This window comes from Oreochromis niloticus, linkage group LG20 (genome assembly GCF_001858045.2).
Source record: "Oreochromis niloticus isolate F11D_XX linkage group LG20, O_niloticus_UMD_NMBU, whole genome shotgun sequence".
Classification (NCBI taxonomy): Eukaryota; Metazoa; Chordata; class Actinopteri; order Cichliformes; family Cichlidae; genus Oreochromis; species Oreochromis niloticus.
Window position 1 is genome coordinate 1531166 of NC_031984.2, and position 24967 is coordinate 1556132.

At 44.8% G+C, this 24967-nt stretch overlaps 1 protein-coding gene across 1 annotated transcript in view; it reads left to right on the plus strand.

Moving 5' to 3' along the window:
• The window catches only part of LOC100690738 (rhamnose-binding lectin), a 138998-nt gene that overhangs the window by 85603 nt on the left and 28428 nt on the right, over positions 1–24967 (plus strand). The window lies entirely within an intron of this gene.

Genomic DNA, 24967 nt, shown 5'->3' on the forward strand with positions numbered 1-24967 from the left:
TAATTTATATACTAGTTCTAGTATATATATTAGTGACCATATCGGCCCAATATCAAACAGAAGCTGTAAATTCAGCTCTGTAGAGCAGGCAATCAAGATGAAGCAGTTCATTATATAATTTAGAGGATCATCATTTAGCCTGGAGAAATAGTTTGCTGCTTTATAAGAAAGCCCTCCGCAAAGCCAGAACATCTTACTATTCGTCACTGATTGAAGGAAATAAGAACAACCCCAGGTTTCTCTTCAGCACTGTAGCCAGGCTGACAAACAGTCAGAGCTCTACTGAGCCAACCATCCCTTTAACGTTAACTAGTAATGACTTCATGAACTTCTTCACAAATAAAATTCTTATCATTAGAGAAAAAATTACCAATAATCATCCCACAGATGTAACATTATCTACAGCTACTTTTAGTACCATTGATGTTAAGTTAGACTCTTTTTCTCCAATTGATCTTTGTTAGGTTTTTGTATTGTGATTGTCATTTATGCTTAGAATATACCCATATATGCTTAGAGTTTTATAATCAGTTGTAGAGTGGTAGAGGTTTTGATCCTTAATAGTCTGCAAACTTTGTGTGCATTCGAGAGCACTCTTGCATTCGTGGAGCATGGGAGAGGTCGTACCTTGTCTTATTGTTTTATGGTAGGATAAACGTGTTTTAGTCTAAGTGCCTAAGTGTTTAGATGGACGGCTTTGGGGAGTCTTCCTGGGGTCTAATTTTGACCCCAGACACACAGACACACAGGCACACAGACACACAGGCACACAGACACACAGACACACACACACACACACACACACACACACACATGCGGTATTCTTTGTTCACATGTATACCTATGTAAGATGTCATATGTTAATGAACCTATGCATATTCATGTAACCACAATAAAAAAGCAGTGTTACGGGAGAGCGGACAAGAGCAACTGGGGTCAAGCGAAGGAACGGCGTTTGTCCGGTTCTCTCCCGTGCACGTGAAACATAAAGAACTTTGCCTACTTCGTGTCTTGCTTGCTGTGTAATTAAATTGCCTTCAACGTTACAGCGAATAGGTTCAAGCTACAAACCTATCAATCTTTCTGAGTTAACTTCAATAATTAATTCCTCCAAACCATCAACGTGTCTTTTAGACCCCATTCCTACAAAACTGCTCAAAGAAGTCCTGCCATTAATTAATGCTTCAATCTTAAATATGATCAACCTATCTCTAATAATCGGCTATGTACCACAGGCCTTCAAGCTGGCTGTAGTTAAACCTTTACTTAAAAAGCATCTCTAGACCCAGCTGTCTTAGCTAATTATAGGCCAATCTCCAACCTTCCTTTCATATCAAACATCCTTGAAAGAGTAGTTGTCAAACAGCTGACAGATCATCTGCAGAGGAATGGCTTATTTGAAGAGTTTCAGTCAGGTTTCAGAGCTCATCACAGCACAGAAACAGCTTTAGTGAAGGTTACAAATGATCTTCTTATGGCCTCTGACAGTGGACTCATCTCTGTGCTTGTCCTGCTAGACCTCAGTGCAGCGTTCGATACTGTTGACCATAATATCCTATTAGAGCGATTAGAACATGCTGTAGGTATTACAGGTACTGCACTGCAGTGGTTTGTATCATATCTATCTAATAGACTCCAATTTGTACATGTAAATGGAGAGTCCTCTTCACACACTAAGGTCAGTTATGGTATTCCACAGGGTTCAGTGAGGTTATTGTACTCGGCCCTGAAAATCTTAGAAATATGGTATCTAAGCAGATTCTTACTCTGGATGGCATTACCTTGGCCTCCAGTAACACTGTGAGGAACCTTGGAGTCATTTTTGACCAGGACATGTCCTTCAATGCACATATTTAACAAATATGTAAGACTGCTTTCTTCCATTTGCACAACATCTCTAAAATTAGAAATATCCTGTCTCAGAGTGATGCTGAAAAACTAGTTCATGCATTTATTACTTCCAGGCTGGACTACTGTAATTCTTTATTATCAGAATGTCCTAAAAACTCCCTGAAAAGCCTTCAGCTGATCCAAGATGCTGCAGCAAGAGTCCTGACAGGGACTAGAAAGAGAGAGCAGATTTCTCCTGTTTTGGCTTCCCTTCATTGGCTTCCTGTTAAATCCAGAATTGAATTCAAAATCCTGCTCCTCACATACAAGGTCTTAAATAATCAGGCCCTATCTTATCTTAATGACCTTGTAGTACCATATCACCCTATTAGAGCACTTCGCTCTCACACTGCAGGCCTACTTGTTGTTCCTAGAGTATTTAAAAGTAGAATGGGAGGCAGAGCCTTCAGTTTTCAGGCCCCTCTTCTGTGGAACCAGCTTCCAGTTTGGATTCAGGAGACAGACACTATCTCTACTTTCAAGATTAGGCTTCAAACTTTCCTTTTTGCTAAAGCATATAGTTAGGGCTGGACCAGGTGACCCTGAATCCTCCCTTAGTTATGCTGCAATAGACGTAGGCTGCCGGGGATTCCCATGATGCATTGAGTTTTTCCTTTCCAGTCACCTTTCTCACTCACTATGTGTTAATAGACCTCTCTGCATCGAATCATATCTGTTATTAATCTCTGTCTCTCTTCCACAGCATGTCTTTATCCTGTCTTCCTTCTCTCACCCCAACCAATCACAGCAGATGGCCCCGCCCCTCCCTGAGCCTGGTTCTGCCGGAGGTTTCTTCCTGTTAAAAGGGAGTTTTTCCTTCCACTGTCGCCAAAGTGCTTGCTCATAGGGGGTCATCTGATTGTTGGGTTTTTCTCTGTATGTATTATTGTGCGATCTACTGTACAATATAAAGCGCCTTGAGGCGACTTTTGTTGTGATTTGGCGTTATATAAATAAAATTGAATTGAATTGAACTGAATTGAATAAAACGCTGGACAATTTTTTTTCTTTTCTTTTCTTTTTCATTTTCAACTCAGTTTCGCTCCAAATAAAGAAAGGGTTCAGGTTTGAGTTCAAGGGGATGTTCTTTAGCTTAGTTCAAGAAAGTTGTGAAATTCAGAGGATCACATCTAGAAGGCTCAGAATAAGATCTATTAACCAATCAGTAACAGTTAATAACAATTGGCACCTCTACTGAAGAAACACCACAAAATATTGTCAAATTTGTAAAATGGAACTGTAGGGGACTCAGAGGACCAGTCAAATGAGGAAAAAAGTAAATGCGTATATAATTTTTTTTGCACGAAATGCATCTGAAAGTAAAAGACCACAACAGATTACGTTGCAAATGGATAGAACAAATATTTCACTCCACTTTTAATGCAGGAAGCAGAGGCACAGCTATACTAATTAAGAAAATAGTACCATTTACTGCAGCAAAAATATTACCAGGGTAGATATATTATTGTACCTGGCAAACTTCATGGTCATTTAGTTACATTAGTAAACATTTACACCCCAAATGTGGACGATGAGCAATTTATACGGTCGATAATTTCAAAGCTACCAGATATCGACACTTACCAATTAATTATAGGAGGTGATTTTAACTTGAATACAGACTGTAAAGTATGCAACACACACTGTGATTGTGCTGACGAGTATTGTTTATTTGACAGTTCTGCATTCTTGGGAAACAGTCTGTTCCAGTCCAGCCCTCTCTCTCGCTCGACTCTGCCGTCACTATATAGACAAACAGAAAGAAAACACTGTCATCAAACAATCGCCACCACCTGTGGCTCACCTGCCTCCCGGTACCACCCCTTGAGCTCACTGCACCACTCCTCCCCTCCATCCGCGCCAGGGACCACACCTCCGCCACCGCCTGACTGAGGCCGGGGAGCCATCCGGCCGAACCTACACCTCCCCCCACGAGCAGGAAAGGAAGTCGGCCAGCGGCATGCGCAGCCCCGGCCTGTGGACCACCTTGAAGTTAAAAAGGCTGCAAAGCCAGATACCACCACGTGATCCTTTCATTGGCATCCTTCGGACCATGCCCTGGAGCCACTGCAGCAGGGCATGGTCCGAGCACCGGATAGCCAGGCACTCTTTCTCCACAGTGCTGTACTGTCTGTCACGCTCCGACAGCTTCCAGCTAATGTAGAGCACGGGCCGGTCGCCCCCCCTTACCTGCTGGGAGAAAACGGCCCCCAGCCCTGTGTTCGAGGTGTCAGTCTGCAGAACAAAAGGGAGGGAAAAGTCAGGAGTGTGGAGCAGCGGCTCCCCACAGAGGGCTTTCTTCACCTGCATAAACGCTACGAAACGGCGGTAGTAACCCGCCAGCCCCAGAACTGTCTCACCTCCTTTTTCATCTTGGGGTGCCAGCAGGATGAAATAGCTGCTGTCTTCTCCACCTGTGGACGCACCTGCCCGCCCCCCAAGTGGTACTCCAGATACTGTACCTCCCTCCATCCAACCGCACACTTCTTCGGGTTGGCTGTGGGCCCCTGCTGACTCAGGGACTCCAGGACCATGGCCACCAGCTGCAAATGCTCCGCCCAGGTGTCACTATGGATGATCACATCATCCAGGTAGGCGGCAGCATACGCTGCGTGCGGACACAGCACCCGATCCATGATGCGCTGAAAGGTGGCCGGGGCTCCGAACAAGCCGAATAGAAGCGTAACGAACTGGTACAAACCGTACGGAGTGAATAAGGCCGTTTTTTTCCTTGGACTCCACAGACAGACAGCCACAGGGAATCTGCCAGTAGTCCTTGGTTAAATCCAGTGTCGTGAAAAAACGGGCCGTGCCTTAACTGGTCCAGGAGCTCGTCGACCCGGGGCATGGGATAAGCATCAAAGTGTGACACCTCATTCACCTTGCGATAGTCGACACAGAACCGTATACACCCATCCTTCTTCACCGCGTGAACAATGGGGCTACACCCGGCGCTGTGTGACTCTTCTATTACTCCTATTTTCAGCATTTTGGCTAATTCCCTCTGAACGATTTGCCTTTTGTGTTAAGGAAGCCTGTAGGGCCGTGAACGCACCGTCACGCCAGGCTGCATTTCAAAATGATGCTCAATGAGAGATTTTTGGCCGGTCAGGGGGGAGAACACGTCCGCAAAGCGCTGTTGCAACGTGGCAACATCCGCTCTCTGGGCCTGTGTGAGATGGTCATCACAATGGAGGGAGGCGGAAATGATGGAATTTGGCACCTCCAGCCACAACTCATCTCTCTCCTTAACCAGGCTCACCAGAGAAGTGGTCTCAACCTCCCTCCATGCTTTCAGGAGGTTGAGGTGATAAATCTGCATGGCCTCCCCTGTCCGATCATGTACAAGGGTCTGCGTACAGCCCCTGTCCACCAAAGCATGGCGTATACCCCCTTGAGTCCTCACCGGAATGCTGTATGTCCCTCCTGGACCGGAGGAGGGTGCTGGAGCATCGGCAACGTAGAACACCTGCCCCACTTCCATCAGAGGACAATCCCTCCTCAGGTGTCCCGGATGCCCGCACTTCCAGCACTCCTGCCCCTGCGTCTACACCGCTCTCCATGGTTCAGGGGCAGCGCTGGATGTCTCTGATCCCTGGGGAGGCAAGGCAGAAGAAAACAGATTAGGGCCACACCAGGGCCTGTCCTCCTGGTGCAGGCGCTGAAGCCCATCACCTCGGTGCCGGCCCGGGGCTTGCTTGCTCTGTGGCCGGCTGGCTCCCCCCGGTTCCTCTGCTTTGGCGGCCAGGTGATCCTCCGCTAGCGTGACTGTCGCTGGTCTATGGCACCGGACCTATCTCGCTGTCTTCACCGGCAGCCCCTCCACAAACTGCTCCAGCATGACTTTGTCAACCAGCTTGGCTTCTCTTGCTGACTGCCCCGGCTGCAGCCACCGTACCGCCGCGTCACAGAGCTTGCGAGCCCAAGCGAACGGCCAATCCTCCCCAGTCAGCTTGCAGGCACGGAACCGCCGGCAATGATCTTCCGGGGCGAGGCCTATCTGGTCCAACACAGCCCGGCTCACATCAGCGAAGCTGCCCTGCGAGGTCAGCTGCCGTTTGAGCCTCCCCCGACAGTAGTGGAATCAGCCGCAGGGCCCACTCCGCTTGTGGCCACTGGCATGCCTCCTCCGTCACATGGAATGCCACCAAAAAACCTGGGGATCATCACCGTCCCCTATCCGGTGCATCGCTACCGACAGAGGCAGGGACTTTGGTAGCGCAGCAGCCCCAACCAGTTGCTCCAGGACCTTGGTCTGTTGGTTTGGGTGTTCCTGTAGCTTCATCAGGTGTTCCCGCTGGGCCATAGCCTGGTTTTGGCACATTGTTGCCAACTCCGCCAGCATCTTTGCCAACAACTGCACAGGCTGAGCGGGTGACGCATCGTGTGGGGCAGACATCCCACTTCCTGGGTTTTGGCACCACTTCTAAAGTATGCAATACACACGGTGATTGTGCTGACGAGTATTGTGTTTATTTGACAGTTCTGCATTCATGGGAAACAGTCCGTTCCCGTTCCAGCCTCACTCTGACATCACTATATAGGCAAACAGAAAGAAAAAACTGTCATCAAACAATTGTCACCACCTGTGGTTCACCTGCCTCCCCATACCGTCCCCTTGAGCTCACTGCACCACTCCTCCCCTGCAGCTGTGCCAGGGACCACACCCCCGCCTGACAGACCTTGATAGATCATCAAGTAGACCAGCCAAAATATCAAAATCGGCAAAAGCAATCCAGGAATTTATGGGAAATTATGGAATAATTGACCCGTGGAGTGCTCAAAATCCTAATATGCGACAATATTCGTTTTATTCTCCAGTCCACCAGACATATACCAGGATAGACTTCTTTTTAATTGATTCTAAATTTCTACCATCAGTAAAACACTGTGAATATGACACAATAATGTTATCGGATCACAGCCCCCTTCGCTTGCAATTAGCCCTTGGGTACAATCATACAACAAAGCTATGGAGATTTGATAATAGTCTATGGTCAAATAAACAGGGGAAAGAAGAAATTAAGAATCAAATAGATTTTTATCTGTCAATTAATAACACCTGATGGGAAGCGCTAAAAGCGTATATTCGGGGACAGTTGATTTCATGGAAGAGTATGATAAATAAACAACAAAGAGAAGAAGAAAGTCATATAAAAGACAAAATACAGGAAGTAGATAGACGACACTCGGTGCTGCCCTCAACAGTTGTGCATAAGAAGCAGACACAGGCAAGGAGACAGAACTGAACTTGAACGAAGAGCGAGCCTTAATTTGGCTGGAAGCAAGTGATACACATGAAACTATGAAGACTATGAAAAACAAAGAAACTATGACAACTGTGACTACTATGACTTTATAGTATGACTTCAAACTATGACATACGCTATGATTTAAACTATGACCAGATGTGAAAACTCGGAAGTTCTGACAAAGACAGAATGGAAGACACAGACTAAATACACACAAGGAGTGATCAGGGGAAGTGGAAACATATGAGGAAACAGCTGACACAAATGCACATAATGACACAGGGGAGGTGTAAAACTAAGCACACTGACTAAGGGAAACACAGGACCTTTACAAAATAAAACAGGAAATGTAGACAAGTCAATACCAACTTAACAGACTTGGCACACATTAAAAAAAACTAGACAAGAACCTAGAAACCAAGGAGACAATGACAAATAATGGCTGAGCTTATCCTCAACTAAAACCTAAATAAGAACCAAACGAACTATATAATCACAAATCAAACATAAGACAAATACAAACTACACTCAGAGCGCTGGTCAGAGACCCAGCCTGTGACATATATAATGAGGCGCTGGACAAAAAAGCCTTACCGCCAACTCTAAATCAGGCAAGCATCTCTTTGATCTATGAAAAAGAAAAAGACCCTTTAGACCCGGCACCATATAGACCAATCAGTTTAATCAACGTAGATAATAAGATACTTGCAAAGATTTTAGCAACATGCCTGGAAACAGTTCTGCCAACAATTATGTCTCAAGACCAAACAGGATTTATTAAAGACAGGCAGTTGTTTTTTTAATAATAGAAGACTACTAAATATTATCTATACGCAAGACAAGCATAATTCAAACCCTGAAATTTTGCTTTCCTTGGATGCGGAGAAGGCCTTTGACAGGGTCAAGTGGAATTATCTCTTCGGTTCAGATTTGGCCCCTAAATTTCTCTGGTTAAACTACTATACATCCAATCAAAAGTGTCGGTACAAACAAACAATGTTCACTCTGACTATTTTGATCTGAATTGCTTAACAAGACAAGGTTGTCCTCTCTCACCTCTGCTTTTTGCATTAACTATTGAACCTTTAGCTCTTTTACTGCATTCAACAAAAGAATATACGGGGATTAGAAGGGAAAAGCAGAACATAAAGTTTCGCTATATGCCGATGATTTACTACTGTATATCTCTAACCCTGCAAAATCATCATCAAGTCATCATGGAGATTTTGCTAAATTTTGGAGAAATGTCAGGGTACAAACTGAATTTATCCAAAAGTGTGTTGTTTCCAGTCAACTCTAAAGCAAAAGGAAACCCAAGTAGCTTCAACACCTTACCATTTAGAGTTTCTCATCAGTTCAAATATCTTGGAATAAATATCACTCAGGATTATTGTGGCTTATTTAAACATAATCTTTCTAAATTATATGAAGAAACCAGAAATAACATTGACAAATGGATTAATTTACCAATTTCATTAGCAGGAAGAATAAACATTGTTAGAATGAATATTCTTTCCAAATTCTTATTTTTATTTCAGTGTATCCCTATTGTGATTAATAAAGCTTTTCTTTTTTAATAAATTAGACTCCTTAATATCTTATTTCATATGGAACAGAAAAAACCCAAGAATCAAGAAGGGCTACCTGCAGAGACCGACAGGTCAGGGAGGGATGGGGTTGCCATGCTTCTGTCTTTATTATTAGTCATGTAATGTTCGTTCCATGTCACTTTGGTTGCGCACTCGGGGGCTGACTGGACAATGATGGAAAGTGAAAGTTGCTATCCCTCCTCATTAGAAGCTATGATCTATTCAGCTCTCCCTATCCCTAGACATGATTTTAAGAATCCGGTAGTCTCTGATACAATTAAAATCTGGACTCAGATAAGGAAACATTACAGGTGGAAAGACGCCTCCATACTAACTCCACTCATGAATAACGCAACATTCATGCCATCACTCTCAAACATCTCATTTCTCCAATGGAACCTCAAGGGGCTGCACTCAATAATCAGTAAGGTTTTTTCCCACATTCCAGCAATTGCAAGAAAAATTTAACTTGCTTAGTAATGACTTCTTCAAATACTTACAGATCAGAAGCTTTGTATAGAGTCAGTTTCCGTCCTTTCCAGATCGACCCCCAGACTCTACCTTAGATAACTTATTCCAGCTTGACCCTCTCAAAAAAGGACTAATAACAAAAATTCACATTGTCACAACTGGATGGAACTACTACGCTTGATCATCTGAAAGATGCCTGGCAAAAGGACCTTGGTATGAGAATCACATATAGTCAATGGACAAAAGCCCAAGAAAATGTACATTCTTCCTCTGTTTGTATCCGTCACGGACTCTTACAGTTTAAAGTGTTACATAGACTTCATTTATCGAAGTTGAAACTGTCAAAAATGTTCCCCGATGTAAACTCATCCTGTAACAGATGTAAACAGCAACCTGCTTCACTGGTGCATATGTTTTGGAATTGTCCCTGTATAACAACATATTGGAATAATGTCTTTCAAACCTTGTCTAAGATTCTAAAAAAAAAAAAACCCACTTAAGCCAGATCCAATCTGTGCTTTATTTTGAGTGAAGCCGGTTGTTGTAGATTTATCAGCCACCCAAAATAATGTAATACGTTTTGTGACGCTGCTAGCACGCCGTTTAATTTTACTAAACTGGAAGCAAAGAGTGCCTCCTACCAAATCAGCGTTAATACAAGATGTAATGAGACATTCGCAGCTGGAAAAAATTAAACTCCTACTAAGGGGGAAGCTGGAAGAATTCCATTCAACCCGGAGCCCAAACAGTTCAGGGGGCCGGCCGTGCGGAAGGCAACGGCGGCGACGTGGAAACAGTTCAGGGGGTCGGCCAGGGGGCCGACAGCACCGGAGCCCAAACAGTTCAGGAGGCCGGCCGTGAGGACGGCAATGGCGTCGTCGTTGGCGAACGAGGTGATGGAGCTGGTCCGGAGGCCGACCGTGCGGAAGGCAACGGTGGCGACTCAGGCGAAGGGAGTCTGGGGGCCGCCCACGACGGTGATGGCGCCTGGCCAGTGGCCTGGAAAGTGGCTGGTTAGCTGAAGGCGAAGACACGGAGGCTGGACCAGACGGGGCTGAAGACTCGGAGGCTGGACCAGACGGGGCTGAAGACTCGGAGGCTGGACCAGACGACGCTGAAGACTCGGAGGCTGGACCAGACGACGCTGAAGACTCGGAGGCTGCTGCAGGCGAGGGTGAAGAGGCTGCAGCTGGCGTGGACGAAGAGGCTGCAGGCGACGGCGTGGAAGCCGGAGACGGAGGCACTGCAGCTGGCGTGAATGAAGAGGCTGCAGCTGGCGTGGACGAAGAGGCTGCAGGCGACGGCGTGGAAGCCGGAGACGGAGGCGCTGCAGCTGGCGTGAATGAAGAGGCTGCAGCTGGCGTGGAAGCCGGAGACGGAGGCGCTGCAGGCAGCGGCGTGGAAGCCGGAGACAGAAGCGCTGCAGGCGGCGGCGTGGAAGCCGGAGACGGAAGCGCTGCAGGCGGCGGTGTGGAAGCCGGAGACGGAAGCGCTGCAGGCGGCGGCGTGGAAGCCGGAGACGGAGGCGCTGCAGGCGGCGGCGTGGACGGTGAGGCTGCAGCTGGCGTGGATGGTGAGGCTGCAGCTGGCGGCGGCGTGGAAGCCGGAGATGGAGGCGCTGCAGCTGGCGGTGGCGTGGAAGCCGGAGACGGAGGCCCTGCAGCTGGCGTGACTGAAGAGGCTGCAGCTGGCATGGAAGCCGGAGACGGAGGCGCTGCAGGCGGCGGCGTGGAAGCCGGAGACGGAGGCGCTGCAGCTGGCGGCGGCGTGGAAGCCGGAGGCGCTGCAGGCTGGACGGGTCCCTTGGATCCTCCAGCGAAGATTGACGACGAAGGCCGGAGCGGTCCCTCGGACCCTCCAGCGGAGACTAGAGGCGAAGGCCGGAGCAGTCCCTCGGACCCTCCAGCGGAGACACGAGACGAAGGCCGGAGCGGTCCCTCGGACCCTCCAGCGGAGACACGAGACGAAGGCCGGAGCGGTCCCACGGACCCTCCAGCGGAGACACGAGACGAAGGCCGGAGTGGTCCCTCGGACCCTCCAGCGGAGACACGAGATGAAGGCCGGAGCGGTCCCACGGACCCTCCAGCAGAAGCCATCACTAAGCCAGCGGCCATGAAGGCCACTAGCAAACACGAAAGTGACTGGCACTGCACTGAGCACTGGCTCTGCCCAGGCAACGCTGACAGGATGTGGTTCTCAGGGGGCTGCTTAAACTGCAGGGCTCCAGAATCGGCTGGGGACCGAGACCCAGCCTCTGGGGAAGCCCTGGAGTGGCTAACTGTGCCAACGGCGGCTAAACCCTGAAAAGTACACTGCGTAGACATAAAGCCTTCTCCCTGCATGGAGTGAACGGGTGAATCCGGTAATACTGGAACCTGAACTGCAAGTAACGGTGACACTGGAGGCACTGGAGACACTGGTGACACTGGAGCCTGACCTTCTAGTGACGCTGGAGGCACTGGGGCCTGGACTACAGGCGGCACTGGGGCCTGGACTACAGGCGGCACTGGGGCCTGCACTGAGGGTGAAGCTGGGAGCTCTGGAGACCGCACTGAGGGTGAAGCTGGAAGCTCTGGAGACCGCACTGAGGGTGAAGCTGGGAGCACTGGAGACTGAACTACAGGTGACACTGGGAGCACTGGAGACTGAACTACAGGTGACACTGGGAGCACTGGAGACTGAACTACAGGTGACGCTGGGAGCACTGGAGACTGAACCACAGGTGACGCTGGGGGCACTGGAGACTGAACCACAGGTGACGCTGGGGGCACTGGAGACTGAACCACAGGTGACGCTGGGGCACTGGAGACTGAACCACAGGTGACGCTGGGGGCACTGGAGACTGAACTACAGGTGACGCTGGGGACACTGGAGACTGAACTACAGGTGACGCTGGAGGCACTGGAGACTGAGCCGAGCGTGGCAGCGGGGCCGCTAACTGAGCAGAGTGTGGCACCGGAGACTGAGCAGAGTGTGGCACCGGAGACTGAGCTGAAAGGGGCGCTGGAGGCTGAGCTGACGGTGAGTGAGCGACTGACACTGGAGACTCAGTGGAGAGTGGCTGCGTAGCAGCTAACTGAGCTGAGAGTGGCAGCTGGGCAGCTAACTGAGCTAAGAATGGCTGAGCAGGCGATAAGCTGTTCCCATTGTTATCTGCCGCACAAAACACTGCCCCGGAACAAACAGTTCCATAATCCACAACGGAAAAAGAGTCCTCACTCACCACAGAGCGAACGTCCGGCTGTGGGGTGGCGCGCCGGCGGCGCGATCGACGTTTCTTCCCTGCAGCCGGCTCCGACAGGCCGGGTAAACTCGCATCCGGCAGGTGAGGCTGATGCGGCTGCTCCGGGGTGGCTGTTGGCTGTTGCTGCTGGACAAAATCCGATATTTCCCGAGCTCGCGCCGCCTCCCGGGCTTCATACAAGTTGGCCAATAAGTCCGAACATCCTCTGACCTGGCAGAGATAGGGATTTCCTTTGAGGATCACCTCAATAGCATTTATCCCCACGATCCTTGCTCTCATATTCGAGGTGTGGGTTATCCACTCGACCAGGCGTTGGACTCGCATCAGATCGCTCTCCCCGGGTAAGTCTGCTGGATCCATGTCGTGGCTGTTTCGTACTGTCATGGGGTGCCGAGGCAGGCCGTGTGAAGATTAGTAATGGACCCAAGATGCAGACTGCTTAAGTGGAGGGTGAGCTTTAATAACAACCGGTGAAATACAACACAACAGAAAGGGGGCGAGGAAAATAACAGAAAATACACTAAACTGGGAAAACTAAAACTAACACCAAAACCAGAACGAGGGTACCTTGCAGGGAGAATAACCAGGAGCACGGAGGAACAGACACAGAATGATGAAGGGGATGAACACAGACGAAACAGCAACGAGGACGAGGTAACACACACTATAAATACACACGCCAGGAATCAGGGGAAGGGAAACAGGAGGGGAACACACCTGGAAGACATCACAACTGACGAGGCAGGGGAAAACGTAAACAGAACCCACTGACATAAGACACAGACCTTCACAATAAAACAGGAACTACACATACAAGGACACACACGGGCCGAACAGTGTAAACACTAAACAGGGGAAGAACCTCTTGGTGGCGCTGTCACTTGGTGTTCGCTCGCTTTGTGGTAGAGTATCACTTCCTGTTCCTGCTCAAACACAGTGGTGTTTCTGAGTAGCTTTTCTGCTTAGCAATTTAATTTAAATCTTTTGATACATTCCTTTTTCATAGTATAATCTTAACGTGCTTCATCTGAATCACCCTTTCTGTGTACTCACTACCTAATTTATAGCCAAAGTATTCACTCACTGTCTCTGAACTGTTTCGCTAGCTTAGCTTAACTCGTAGCCAACTCGTTAGCACCATGGCTACTTCACCTGTCCCTCCTGCACTTTCCTGCTCATTGTGTCAGATGTTTAGTTACTCCTCGGCCTCCTTTAGCAGTAATGAGACCTGTAACAAATGTAGCATATTTGCAGCTCTGGAGGCCAGGATTACTGAATTGGAGACTCGGCTTCGCACCCTTCATTCACCCGTAGCTAGCCAGGCCCCTGTAGCTGGTGCAGCCGAAGATAGCGTAGGCCCCGCTAGCTGTTCCCCGGCAGACCCCAAGCAGCTGGGGAAAGAGGGCGGCTGGGTGACGGTGAGGAGGAAGCATAGTCTTAAACTGAAGCCCCAGGTACACCACCAACCTGTTCATGTGTCTAACCGTTTTTCCCCACTCGGCGACACACCCGCCGGGGGTCAAACTCTGGTAATTGGTGATTCTGTTCTCAGACATGTGAAGCTAGAGACACCGGCAACCATAGTCAATTGTCTTCCAGGGGCCAGAGCAGGCGACATTGAAGGAAATTTAAAACTGCTGGCTAAGGGTAAACGTAAATACAGTAAGATCATAATTCACGTCGGCAGTAATGACACCCGGTTACGCCAATCGGAGGTCACTAAAATCAATATTGAATCGGTGTGTAACTTTGCCAAAACAATGTCGGACTCTGTAGTTTTCTCTGGTCCCCTCCCCAATCAGACCAGGAGTGACATGTTTTGCCGCATGTTCTCCTTAAATTGCTGGCTGTCTGAGTGGTGTCCCAGAAACGATGTGGGCTTCATAGATAATTGGCAAACCTTCTGGAGGAAACCTGGTCTTGTTAGGAGAGACGGCATCCATCCCACTTTGGATGGAGCAGCTCTCATTTCTAGAAATATGGACCAATTTATTAAACCCCCCAAAATATGACTATCCAGAGTTGGGACCAGGAAGCAGAGTTGCAGTCTTACACGCCTCTCTGCAGCTTCTCTCCTCCTGCTACCCCCCCAAAAACCCATCTCCATTGAGACTGTGTCAGCTCCCAAACAGACAAAAAACAAACTAAAAACCAGCAATAAACAACTTAAACATAAAAAATCACAAAGACAGAACAATACAGTATCCACATCTGAACCAAAGAGTAAAACAGTGAAATGTGGATTATTAAATATTAGGTCTCTCTCCTCCAAGTCTCTGTTAGTACATGACTTAATAATTGATCAACAAATTGATTTACTCTGCCTTACAGAAACCTGGTTGCAGCAGGATGAGTATGTTAGTTTAAATGAATCAACACCCCCGAGTCATTCTAACTACCAGAAACCTCGAAGCACAGGCCGAGGGGGCGGTGTGGCAGCAATTTTTCACACCAGTCTATTAATTAACGAAAGACCAAGACAGACTTTTAATTCATTTGAAAGCCTGATGCTTAGCCTCGTCCACCCCAGCTGTAAAACTCAGAAACCAGTCTTACTTGTTATCATCTATCGTCCACCTGGGCCTTACACAGAGTTTCTCTCTGATTTCTCAGACTTTTTATCTGATTTAGTGCTCAGCTCAGATAAAATAATTATTGTGGGTGATTTTAACATCCATGTAGATGCTAAAAATGACAGCCTCAACATGGCATTTAATCTGTTATTAGACTTAATTGGCTTCTCTCAAAATGTAAAAGAACCCACCCACCACTTTAATCACACTCTAGATCTTGTTTTAACATATGGCATAGAAACTGAACATTTAACAGTGTTTCCTGAAAACCCTGTGCTGTCTGATCATTTCCTGATAACATTTACATTTACAATAATTGATTACACAGCAGTGGAGAGTAGACTTTATCACAGTAGATGTCTTTCTGAAAGTGCTGTAACTAAGTTTAAGAATATAATCCACCCACTGTTATCATCTTCAATGCACATATTAAACAAATATGTAAGACTGCTTTCTTCCATTTGCGCAACATCTCTAAAATTAGAAATATCCTGTCTCAGAGTGACGCTGAAAAACTAGTTCATGCATTTATTACTTCCAGGCTGGACTACTGTAATTCATTATTATCAGGATGTCCTAAAAACTCCCTGAAAAGCCTTCAGCTGATCCAAAATGCTGCAGCAAGAGTCCTGACAGGGACTAGAAAGAGAGAGCAGATTTCTCCTGTTTTGGCTTCCCTTCATTGGCTTCCTGTTAAATCCAGAATTGAATTCAAAATCCTGCTCCTCACATACAAGGTCTTAAATAATCAGGCCCCATCTTATCTTAATGACCTTGTAGTACCATATCACCCTATTAGAGCACTTCGCTCTCACACTGCAGGCCTACTTGTTGTTCCTAGAGTATTTAAAAGTAGAATGGGAGGCAGAGCCTTCAGTTTTCAGGCCCCTCTTCTGTGGAACCAGCTTCCAGTTTGGATTCAGGAGACAGACACTATCTCTACTTTCAAGATTAGGCTTCAAACTTTCCTTTTTGCTAAAGCATATAGTTAGGGCTGGACCAGGTGACCCTGAATCCTCCCTTAGTTATGCTGCAATAGACGTAGGCTGCCGGGGATTCCCATGATGCATTGAGTTTTTCCTTTCCAGTCACCTTTCTCACTCACTATGTGTTAACAGACCTCTCTGCATCGAATCATATCTGTTATTAATCTCTGTCTCTCTTCCACAGCATGTCTTTATCCTGTCTTCCTTCTCTCACCCCAACCGGTCGCAGCAGATGGCCCCGCCCCTCCCTGAGCCTGGTTCTGCCGGAGGTTTCTTCCTGTTAAAAGGGAGTTTTTCCTTCCCACTGTCGCCAAAGTGCTTGCTCATAGGGGGTCATATGATTGTTGGGTTTTTCTCTGTATTTATTATTGTGCTATCTACTGTACAATATAAAGCGCCTTGAGGCGACTTTTGTTGTGATTTGGCGCTATATAAATAAAATTGAATTGAATTGAATTGAATTGAATTGAACAGAACCAAAATCACACTAAATAGAAAAACACAAAACGCTGGGTCAAACGGACCCAGGATCATGACACTTTTATAGATCTCTTCAATACAGCACAGATATAAACGATCACTGAGCTCCATGTGTAGTCCGATAAATAATATCCTCTGTCCAACTTTCTTTTGTTGTTTGTTGTATTTTATTCTGTTCAACTATTTCCGTATATATGTAATTGGTTATATTTGAATCTATGTCATCTTTATGGTAAAAGAAAACTGGAAAACCAAATACAGAGATTTGGAAAAATATCTACTCTTATTTCTGCACTTACTTTTGATGGCCACGTGAATGGGGTGGTGAAATCATCATTCTGTCACCTCAGGCATCTGTTGGAGGTCAGACCTTTTCTTTCAAGGCGTGATTTGGAGACTGTTATCCATGCTTTTATAACCTCACGCTTGGATTATTGCAACTCCTTTTTAATAGGGGTTGGACTGGGCACTCTGACACGCCTGCAGCCAGTACAGAATGCTGCGGCACGATTTTTAACTGGTAGAAGGAAATTTGAGCACATTACTCCGGTTCTGGCCTCCCTGCACTGGCTTCCAGTTCAATTTAGGATTCATTTTAAAGTCCTTTTATTGGTTTTTAAATCCTTAAATGGTCTGGCACCTGCATGTTTGTCTGATTTGCTGAAGCCCCATGTCCCCACTCATTCGCTCCGGTCAAATGAGCAGCTGTTTCTCTCAGTCCCCAAATCACAGCTGAAACTGAGAGGAGACCGAACATTCTCTATTGTGGCTCCAAAGCTTTTATACCTAAAACAATATAATCAGCAAAATAAGCCTTAAAATATATATTAATTTCATGACAGTTCTCCCCCTTTTCGTCTTTTTTAAAAGACGACATAAACCCTAATTTATCCCAATAACGTTACTTGCATGTGAAAATAATAGAAATATAACTAAACAAATCATGCCCATAAATCAAGCTGTGAGACAGCACCTTGCATTTACGCCAGGCTGTGAGCTGTCCTAAATCTACTTCCGACACCCCCTTTTCAACTAGAATCCCAGTTTAATTTTCTTTCAATCCCAGTTTAAAACTATTCCTGACTTCGCTCAGTGCACACTGTAAAGTCTAAACACATACCATTAGCTTTTCCTGGTAAAAGGTCCTACATTGTTTTCTCAACCTTTCGTAACATCCGCTATAGACTTGACCCTTTTCATCTTTAAAACTTAGGCCTGGTTTCTTCGCCTCCTTTAACGGGTAGCGCATATCCGGTCTGAACACTGTGTTTGGGCAATTTACGTAACATAAAAATCCTGCAGCTATTCGTAAAGTCCCTCTCATTACTTTTATGCTCCCATTATAACCTGTGTCTAACAAGTTTTTGATCTTCTTTGCAATATAAACAACTGGGTGTCTCTGTGCTCTGTTCTTCTCCTTTCTCTGGTTGGTTCCATTCGGTCTGGGGCTTCCAGGATTCTCGCCACCCCTATGGTCGCTGTTGTCCTGCAATCTTCTCCTGCAAACAATAGAAAACAAAATGCCCCTCTCTGCTGCACCTCACTAATCTACTGTTTTCATCTATTTTTCCCTTAATTATTCAAACGTGATTCAGAATATCATGCTCTGGGCTCTATCCTTTATATTAACTTTACTTAATCTTTACTTAATCTCAGTGCTCTTTATTTGTGTGAGGAACACCTTCAATTTTATTAAACACACCCAGGGTAAGATATAAACCATCACCATCTGAGCATAAAAACAGACAACGACGTTCCTCTTTCTGTCACTTGTTACTAGGCAAGCTCAAATCCAGATAGGGGCTAAATGGATTTCAGGCCTTTGGCCTGTGTTTAAATCATGTGTGTTTGTAAGCGTGAATGCTCTTTACCCTTCTATTGCTCCAAGTCCCCCACAATATATCGACTGAGACATCGCGCTCATCGAAGCTTGTGACCTTAAATGGACTGAACATCAACTCTGTTAATGAGCACAATCGCAATGTGTGTATGAAAATGATTATAAACGCTTATTCTACTACAATACATCCAACCCAAGTCAGAGATTTTCAATCAGTTAAGCTTAAGCATATAAGCAATCACTTATGCATAAGTTTTACTTTACTTAAATTATCAGACACCCAACAAGTCATAAAATGATCCTAAAACCCATTATTTCAAATTAAACCTTAAATCCCCCCTTTTGACACCTCCTGTGTGTCAAACTCAAAATGCTTCACCCGAGCTCAGGAAATTAAAAGAAAGAGGTTAATCATATCATTTCTCAAAACACCTCGGCGATCCTCCTCTCAGGTATATCTGCTCCGGCCCTGCAAACCTGTGTTTAGGGAATGAAATCAATTTAATCATCATGTCAAATCTTTTCGAACTCCTGGCTCCGTCCACAGCCCGCATCCTTGGAACTTCCTAGAAACAAAACCTGTGTGTTAACCTGAACTTCACATTTCATACTCAGTTTTCCCCACTTATGATCCAATCGGTGTTATAAGAAAGAAACTTAATACAGAACACTTATCAGTCATGTGTTTAACCTTAGTCCAGTCTGTATCTCAGTGTCCAGTCAGTCCAACCTTTAGTCCACATCGCCCGTCCAGTCACCGTCCATTTACACACATTCATTCAAAAGAAAAACACTTGTCTATCATTTTTGGTCTGGATTGACACGCCGCAATCCTTTTAGACAGGTCCCCACAGGTAGCCTTCTCCTCAGCCAATTGTAATCTGGAAAACCCACCTTATATTTGTTCTCCCGAAAATTTTCAGCGCTGTTAATTCACTCCCCTTCAGGCCTGCTTAAAACAAAAATAAGGAAAAGAGAGCTGATTATCAGCTCATCAAAGCACAAAACAAAATCACCTGCCAGGTTTTCTTTAAGTGCACTGTTACAAAAATAATGGGCCCCCTTAGACACGTCCATGTTTAATAAAACTCCCTCTATTAAAATAAGAACACCCAAAGCAAACTGACACAATCAACCCATCACTACAACAACAACCTCCAAAATCTTAAACACAGAAAATTTTGCTTATTAATCTATCCATATGTTGTTGGGATTAGAACTTCAGGGCCACAAAAGTTTTGCCCTACTTTTGATTTAACTAATACTTACATAGTCTGAAATCAGACTTAAATCACTCCCTCTGTTCATTTTCCCCACATCATATCTCAGTGGCCTCAGGTTCTTCAGCATCCTGAGACTCTGGAGGTCAACTGACATAATTTCACCTGCTCAATACACAGAAAATCTTGTTAAAAGCCACACAGTTTGCACACCATCATCACTAAATTCTAAATTTCTTTTTATAAAAACCACTACACAAGCGATTTGGACAAGATGATAAACAGACTCACACACTCAACATGCTGTCTAGTCTTCATGTGCTCTCTTGTATTTCTAAGGTTAATGCATTTTCTGTTTGTGTGTGATTTTGTATATATTTCTTTTGGCAGTGTTCCAGACTCCTTCACAGTTTTCCAACTTAAACAGTCAGTTTTCTCTTTCCCAGGTTTGCTAACCCAACTTTTGATTTCCCACATTAAATAACAGCATTCCTCTGTGTTCAGCCAGGAGTTAGAGCTCGCTGGTGAGGTTTAGTAACACATGGCGCTGGAAACAATTCAACCAGAAACTTGCCTGAACATTTCCAGTGATGTTAACCTATAACTTTCTTCCGACCGCTGCATGTGGAAAATTGATCCAGGTCTTTGCATCTAAAAATAACAAAACTGAGACATTTTCATTAATATCATGAGTGCTTAAACGACCCGCTTCTCGTTTTCCGGTCAGAAATACCAATTTATGTCATGTATATAAGTGTAAGAGTGTCTTCATTGCATTTGTTATGTCTTCATGTTAATGTTCAGTGAGTGTCAGCTGTTTCTTCATTGCATGTGTATTTTATAATCAGGTTTAATTCATGCATCTTTGCACTGAGCTCTGGATTCAAACTGCCTCACTTCTGATTCTTTCCAAAAACAATTTCACATGTAACAATTTGTGTATGTGTGTTTTCTATTCATTAATGTAATTGTTAGTTAGTTCCTCTCTTTATTTTACCTTCCTTTTTGTTTACCTCTTTGTTGTGATGTGGTGGACATCCCTAAACCTCCATGAGTTCAGCCTTCAGTTTCAATCCAATTATATCCTGTACACTCGCACTCGAACTCGTCCGGGCTTGACCTCTGACTGGTCCCTGTCCCTCTTCTCACAGTGTCCTGTGTTGTCTTGAAATCTCCAGCAAACACAATCCAACTCAGATTTTTCTGCTCCTCTGTTTCTTCTCCGTTGATCTTTTCAGTCTTTTCTTTTAGGTTACTCCCAGCATGGCAAATATCAAACTCAGGGTCCAGTGCCTTCAAACAGTCATGTCACACTGTTCTTACCAGCCTGCAGTTCACCGTGCATGTTGCATCACGTGCTTCCTTTCATGCTGCTGCTGGAGTCGTCAGTGTTATGAAAGCTGCACTTTCTTTTGCCTGCTGTTAACTCTTCAAGTACACGATGTGCTGTCGGTCTTCATCAGGAGGTTAACTGTCCTTTAAGCTTCTTCTCAGGTTAGGGACAAAGTGAGAGGTCAAGCTGTGAAATTTTAGCCAAAGCCTGGCCTATTTTCCCAATTCTGTTAATCTATCCTTTTGCCGCTGTACTCAAGTTTCCAGGTTGAGAGAAATCCACCTGTATTAACACACTAAAACATTCAATTAATATCCTTTTCATCTCTTTTCTTAAGACATCCATTCGCTTCATCTGCCTAGATTTTAACTCGTCTCTCTCTTCTCTGGGCCTTTTATGGGCATGCAGTTCCTGTCACACACACAGGCAGCTACTCAGAGCCATATTTTCTGTTCCTCTCTTTCTTATTTCTTCAGGGTGATCAAACTCTTGTATTTTCTTGTATTTACAGTCTACAAATCCTCTTTAGTTCTGCTAAGTCTTGATCTAAAAACAATGCACCCTTATTTCACGCACACACTTTTAAATACACTAAGCTCTTTGCATTTGTCAGCATTCACATCACAGTCTTCAGCGTTCTCAGCAGAGCTCTTTCAGACATCAGGAATCATCTCACACACACCGCCTTTTCTCTCAAACTTCCACTTTTTCACGCACTCTACTATGAACCCTCTTTTGTTAATATTACTTATTTATTATTTGGTACAAATCACACACAATCATTCAAATCCAGTGCTTAAAATCACTCAAAATACGCTTTCCTAAGAGTATTTTATCAGACATGCTTTTCAGACTCAGAAAGAGCAAGTGAAAGAAAAACAATTGAAACCTCTAATAATTCTCACAGCACACACAAAAAATGGAAAAAATAAAGCACACCAGCATTTATTGCTGAAGAGACATTACTATTGAAAGTAAGATATGGGTCCTAGGTATGTACAGTCCACTCAATATATATCAAAACTCAGTCAATTACTATACATACTACAACAACTCAAAACTTTATTTATAGCCCTCTAATAAACATAAACGGCTTCTCAAACACGCATTCAACAATGTTCGCAGCAGTATTTGTGAAACCAACGGTGGTTTAAGCAGTTCACAGCTTCCTAATTTGCATTTCTACACACACACAGTCTAAAAATAGCATCAGCACTTCAGCTCAGTGCTGGGTCACAGACTCCTTTCACGCACAGATTTCTTCTTTTATATTACAATGACGTCTTATAATTACAACTGCACAGATTGTCAGGCCTTTTAACACCTACACAAATTTGACAAATTTAAAGTAACCATCCAACGGATAAACTCCCTGAGTTTTTTGTCATCAATTCACCAGTCTCGGCCCCGGGCCGTGGTCACATATCTAATGCACTAACACAATTTAAAAGCGTATCACGCCCAAGTTCCGAACTTTGCTGACCAAAAAAGTGCAAACCACCGTCCCGGACGGTAAACTGATCCTATCAGTAGCTTATTTTGGACCGATCGTTGTCCACGATTGCCAAATCGGACTATCCCTCCCAGAGGAAAATGCCGAGCGTCCCCAGCAAATTTGGAGCGTCACCTCCGAACAATGCACTTCTCAGAACTCCCAGAGTTCAGTTCTACAAAAATTTAATTACTTTGGAGACACCCCATAAAACTACACAAGCAATCTTATTGATGTCCAAGCCCGGCTTTATATTCAATTGAGACTTTATTGTCACAAACACTTCACCAGTTACCTATTACTCTATATTCTCTTAAACATTTCTCTGTTTTCTCTTTTCATTTCTTTCTCTTTACTCAGTACTGTTGTTCTCAAAGTTTCATTATCTTTACTTCAAAGCTTCACTTTATTCTCAAGAATTTAGTTTTACCACTACTGAGCCAATTTAATAGTTAAGATCATCCACTCAGCGAACAGATAATTTAGAATTCATCCAATATGCACAGATTTGCTTTTTCTCCGAACAGGTTTGTGCCTTTAAATCCTTTTAGATTGGTCTTCTGTTCGCCTCATATCAGATCCAACCTTCGGCCACATTTGTTCTCTCTGTTGCACGAAGAACCGGGCGGAAACACCAAATATTAAACCCGATTCTTTGATCCCCATGATGGAACAGAGAAAACCCGACTCATAGTGGTCAAAACATTTTATATTTCTTTTTTATTCAATCATCTTCCGGAAGAGAGAGTCTTGCACAGCCCCAAACGCCAGTTATAGGATCTCTAACATTTTAAGCTCAACATGTGTCTCATATGATGTTATTTCTGTACTCCAGACGTCACACACAGTTTCATTACAAACAAAACTCCTTCTACTCAGTTCCTCTTTTCTGCGTCTGATTTATTAATATGCCTGTGCACTAGAATTTCCTGTGCAGCTTGCAATAACTTCCCCTTTCTAAGGTCTGTTGCCAGGGCAACCTATCTGAACTTAGTTTCACTCTGTCTGTTGCTCATACTCTACAAAAAACATCCAGTTTCCTGTCAGAATGTGACCTAGTCTCAAAGCTGGCCTTCTTTTATACCTAAAACAATATAATCAGCAAAATAAGCCTTAAAATATATATTAATTTCATGACACACACCCCACCCCCCCATAAAATATATTAAGGATTTTATATTAACATAAAACTGTTGTCTGAACCATACTGAATTTCACCAGAGAAACACACACAGACACACACACACATATATGAAGAGAGAGAGAGTATGCATAGTATGCAAACGGCTACCAAACAGCCATCATAATTCATCAGACAATGAGAACAGGACAAATCAACAATTGACAATGACTAATTAATATTGTGCTGAACACAGTCCAAAAGATTCAGTCAGCTACATCAGTGTCTACTGTTTACTATCATAGCCAAGTGACACTTCACTATCCCTACTAATTGATGTTATGATGTTATTATCTCTGTTGCGGTCAGTGCCATCCTCTATGCCAGGGGTGTCGAACTCCAGGCCTGGAGGGCCGGTGTCCTGCAGGTTTTAGTGTCCTTGATCCAACACAGCTGATTTAAATGGCTAAATTGCCTCCTCAAAATGTCTTGAAGTTCTCCAGAGGCCTGGTAATGAACTAATCATTTGATTCAGGTGTGTTGATCCAGGGTGAGATCTAAAACCTGCAGGGCACCGGCCCTCGAGGCCTGGAGTTTGACACCCCTGCTCTATGCTGTTGCATGCTGGGGCAGCAGGTTGAAGGTCACAGATGCCAACAGACTAAATAAACTGATCCACAAGGCCAGTAATGTTGTAGGGATGGAGCTGGACTCCGTTAGGGTGGTGTCTGAGAGGCAGATGTTGTCCAAGATAAAGACAATGTTGGATAACACCTCCCACCCACTCCATGACATGACATGGCTACTCACAGGAGCACGCTCAGTGAGCCACTGAGATTACCCACAATGCACCACTGAACGACACAGAAAATCATTCCTGCTTGTGGCCATCTCCCTGTACAACTCCTCCATCTAACACACTGTAAACACTGCAATAGTTACAGCCTTTTTACACACACTCTTTTCTACTCTGTGATATTCTTGTCAAATTTCTTGACATTTATTTATAATCCCCTCTGTTAATCCTTGATATTTATAAGTGAGTGATCTGCATATATTGGTGCTATTTCCTAAATGTGTAAAATCTGTAACATAATGTATTGTTCGGTATTTAGTCTGTTACTGTTACTATTTTTACCATTTCTTCTTGGAGCAGCTGTAACCCACATAATTAATAAAGTATTCTGATTCTGATTGTTTCAGGACACATGACCTGCCATTATCCAATGACACATCTGCTTTCCGGTATCTTTTCCTCTTCTTTTATCTTTTTTCTAAACTGAGCACCTGATGGTTTTGAACTTTTCTTGTCCATCTTCCATTGATTTAATTTTGCACTCCAGTATGAACACCCATCCCCCAACTCAAGGATCACCACAACATAACCTAATAGACCTACACCTTAGTTCACAGATTCACTTTGTCTAGGGTTTATTTCTGGGATTTAGCAAAACCCAGGATTCAAATCATGAATATC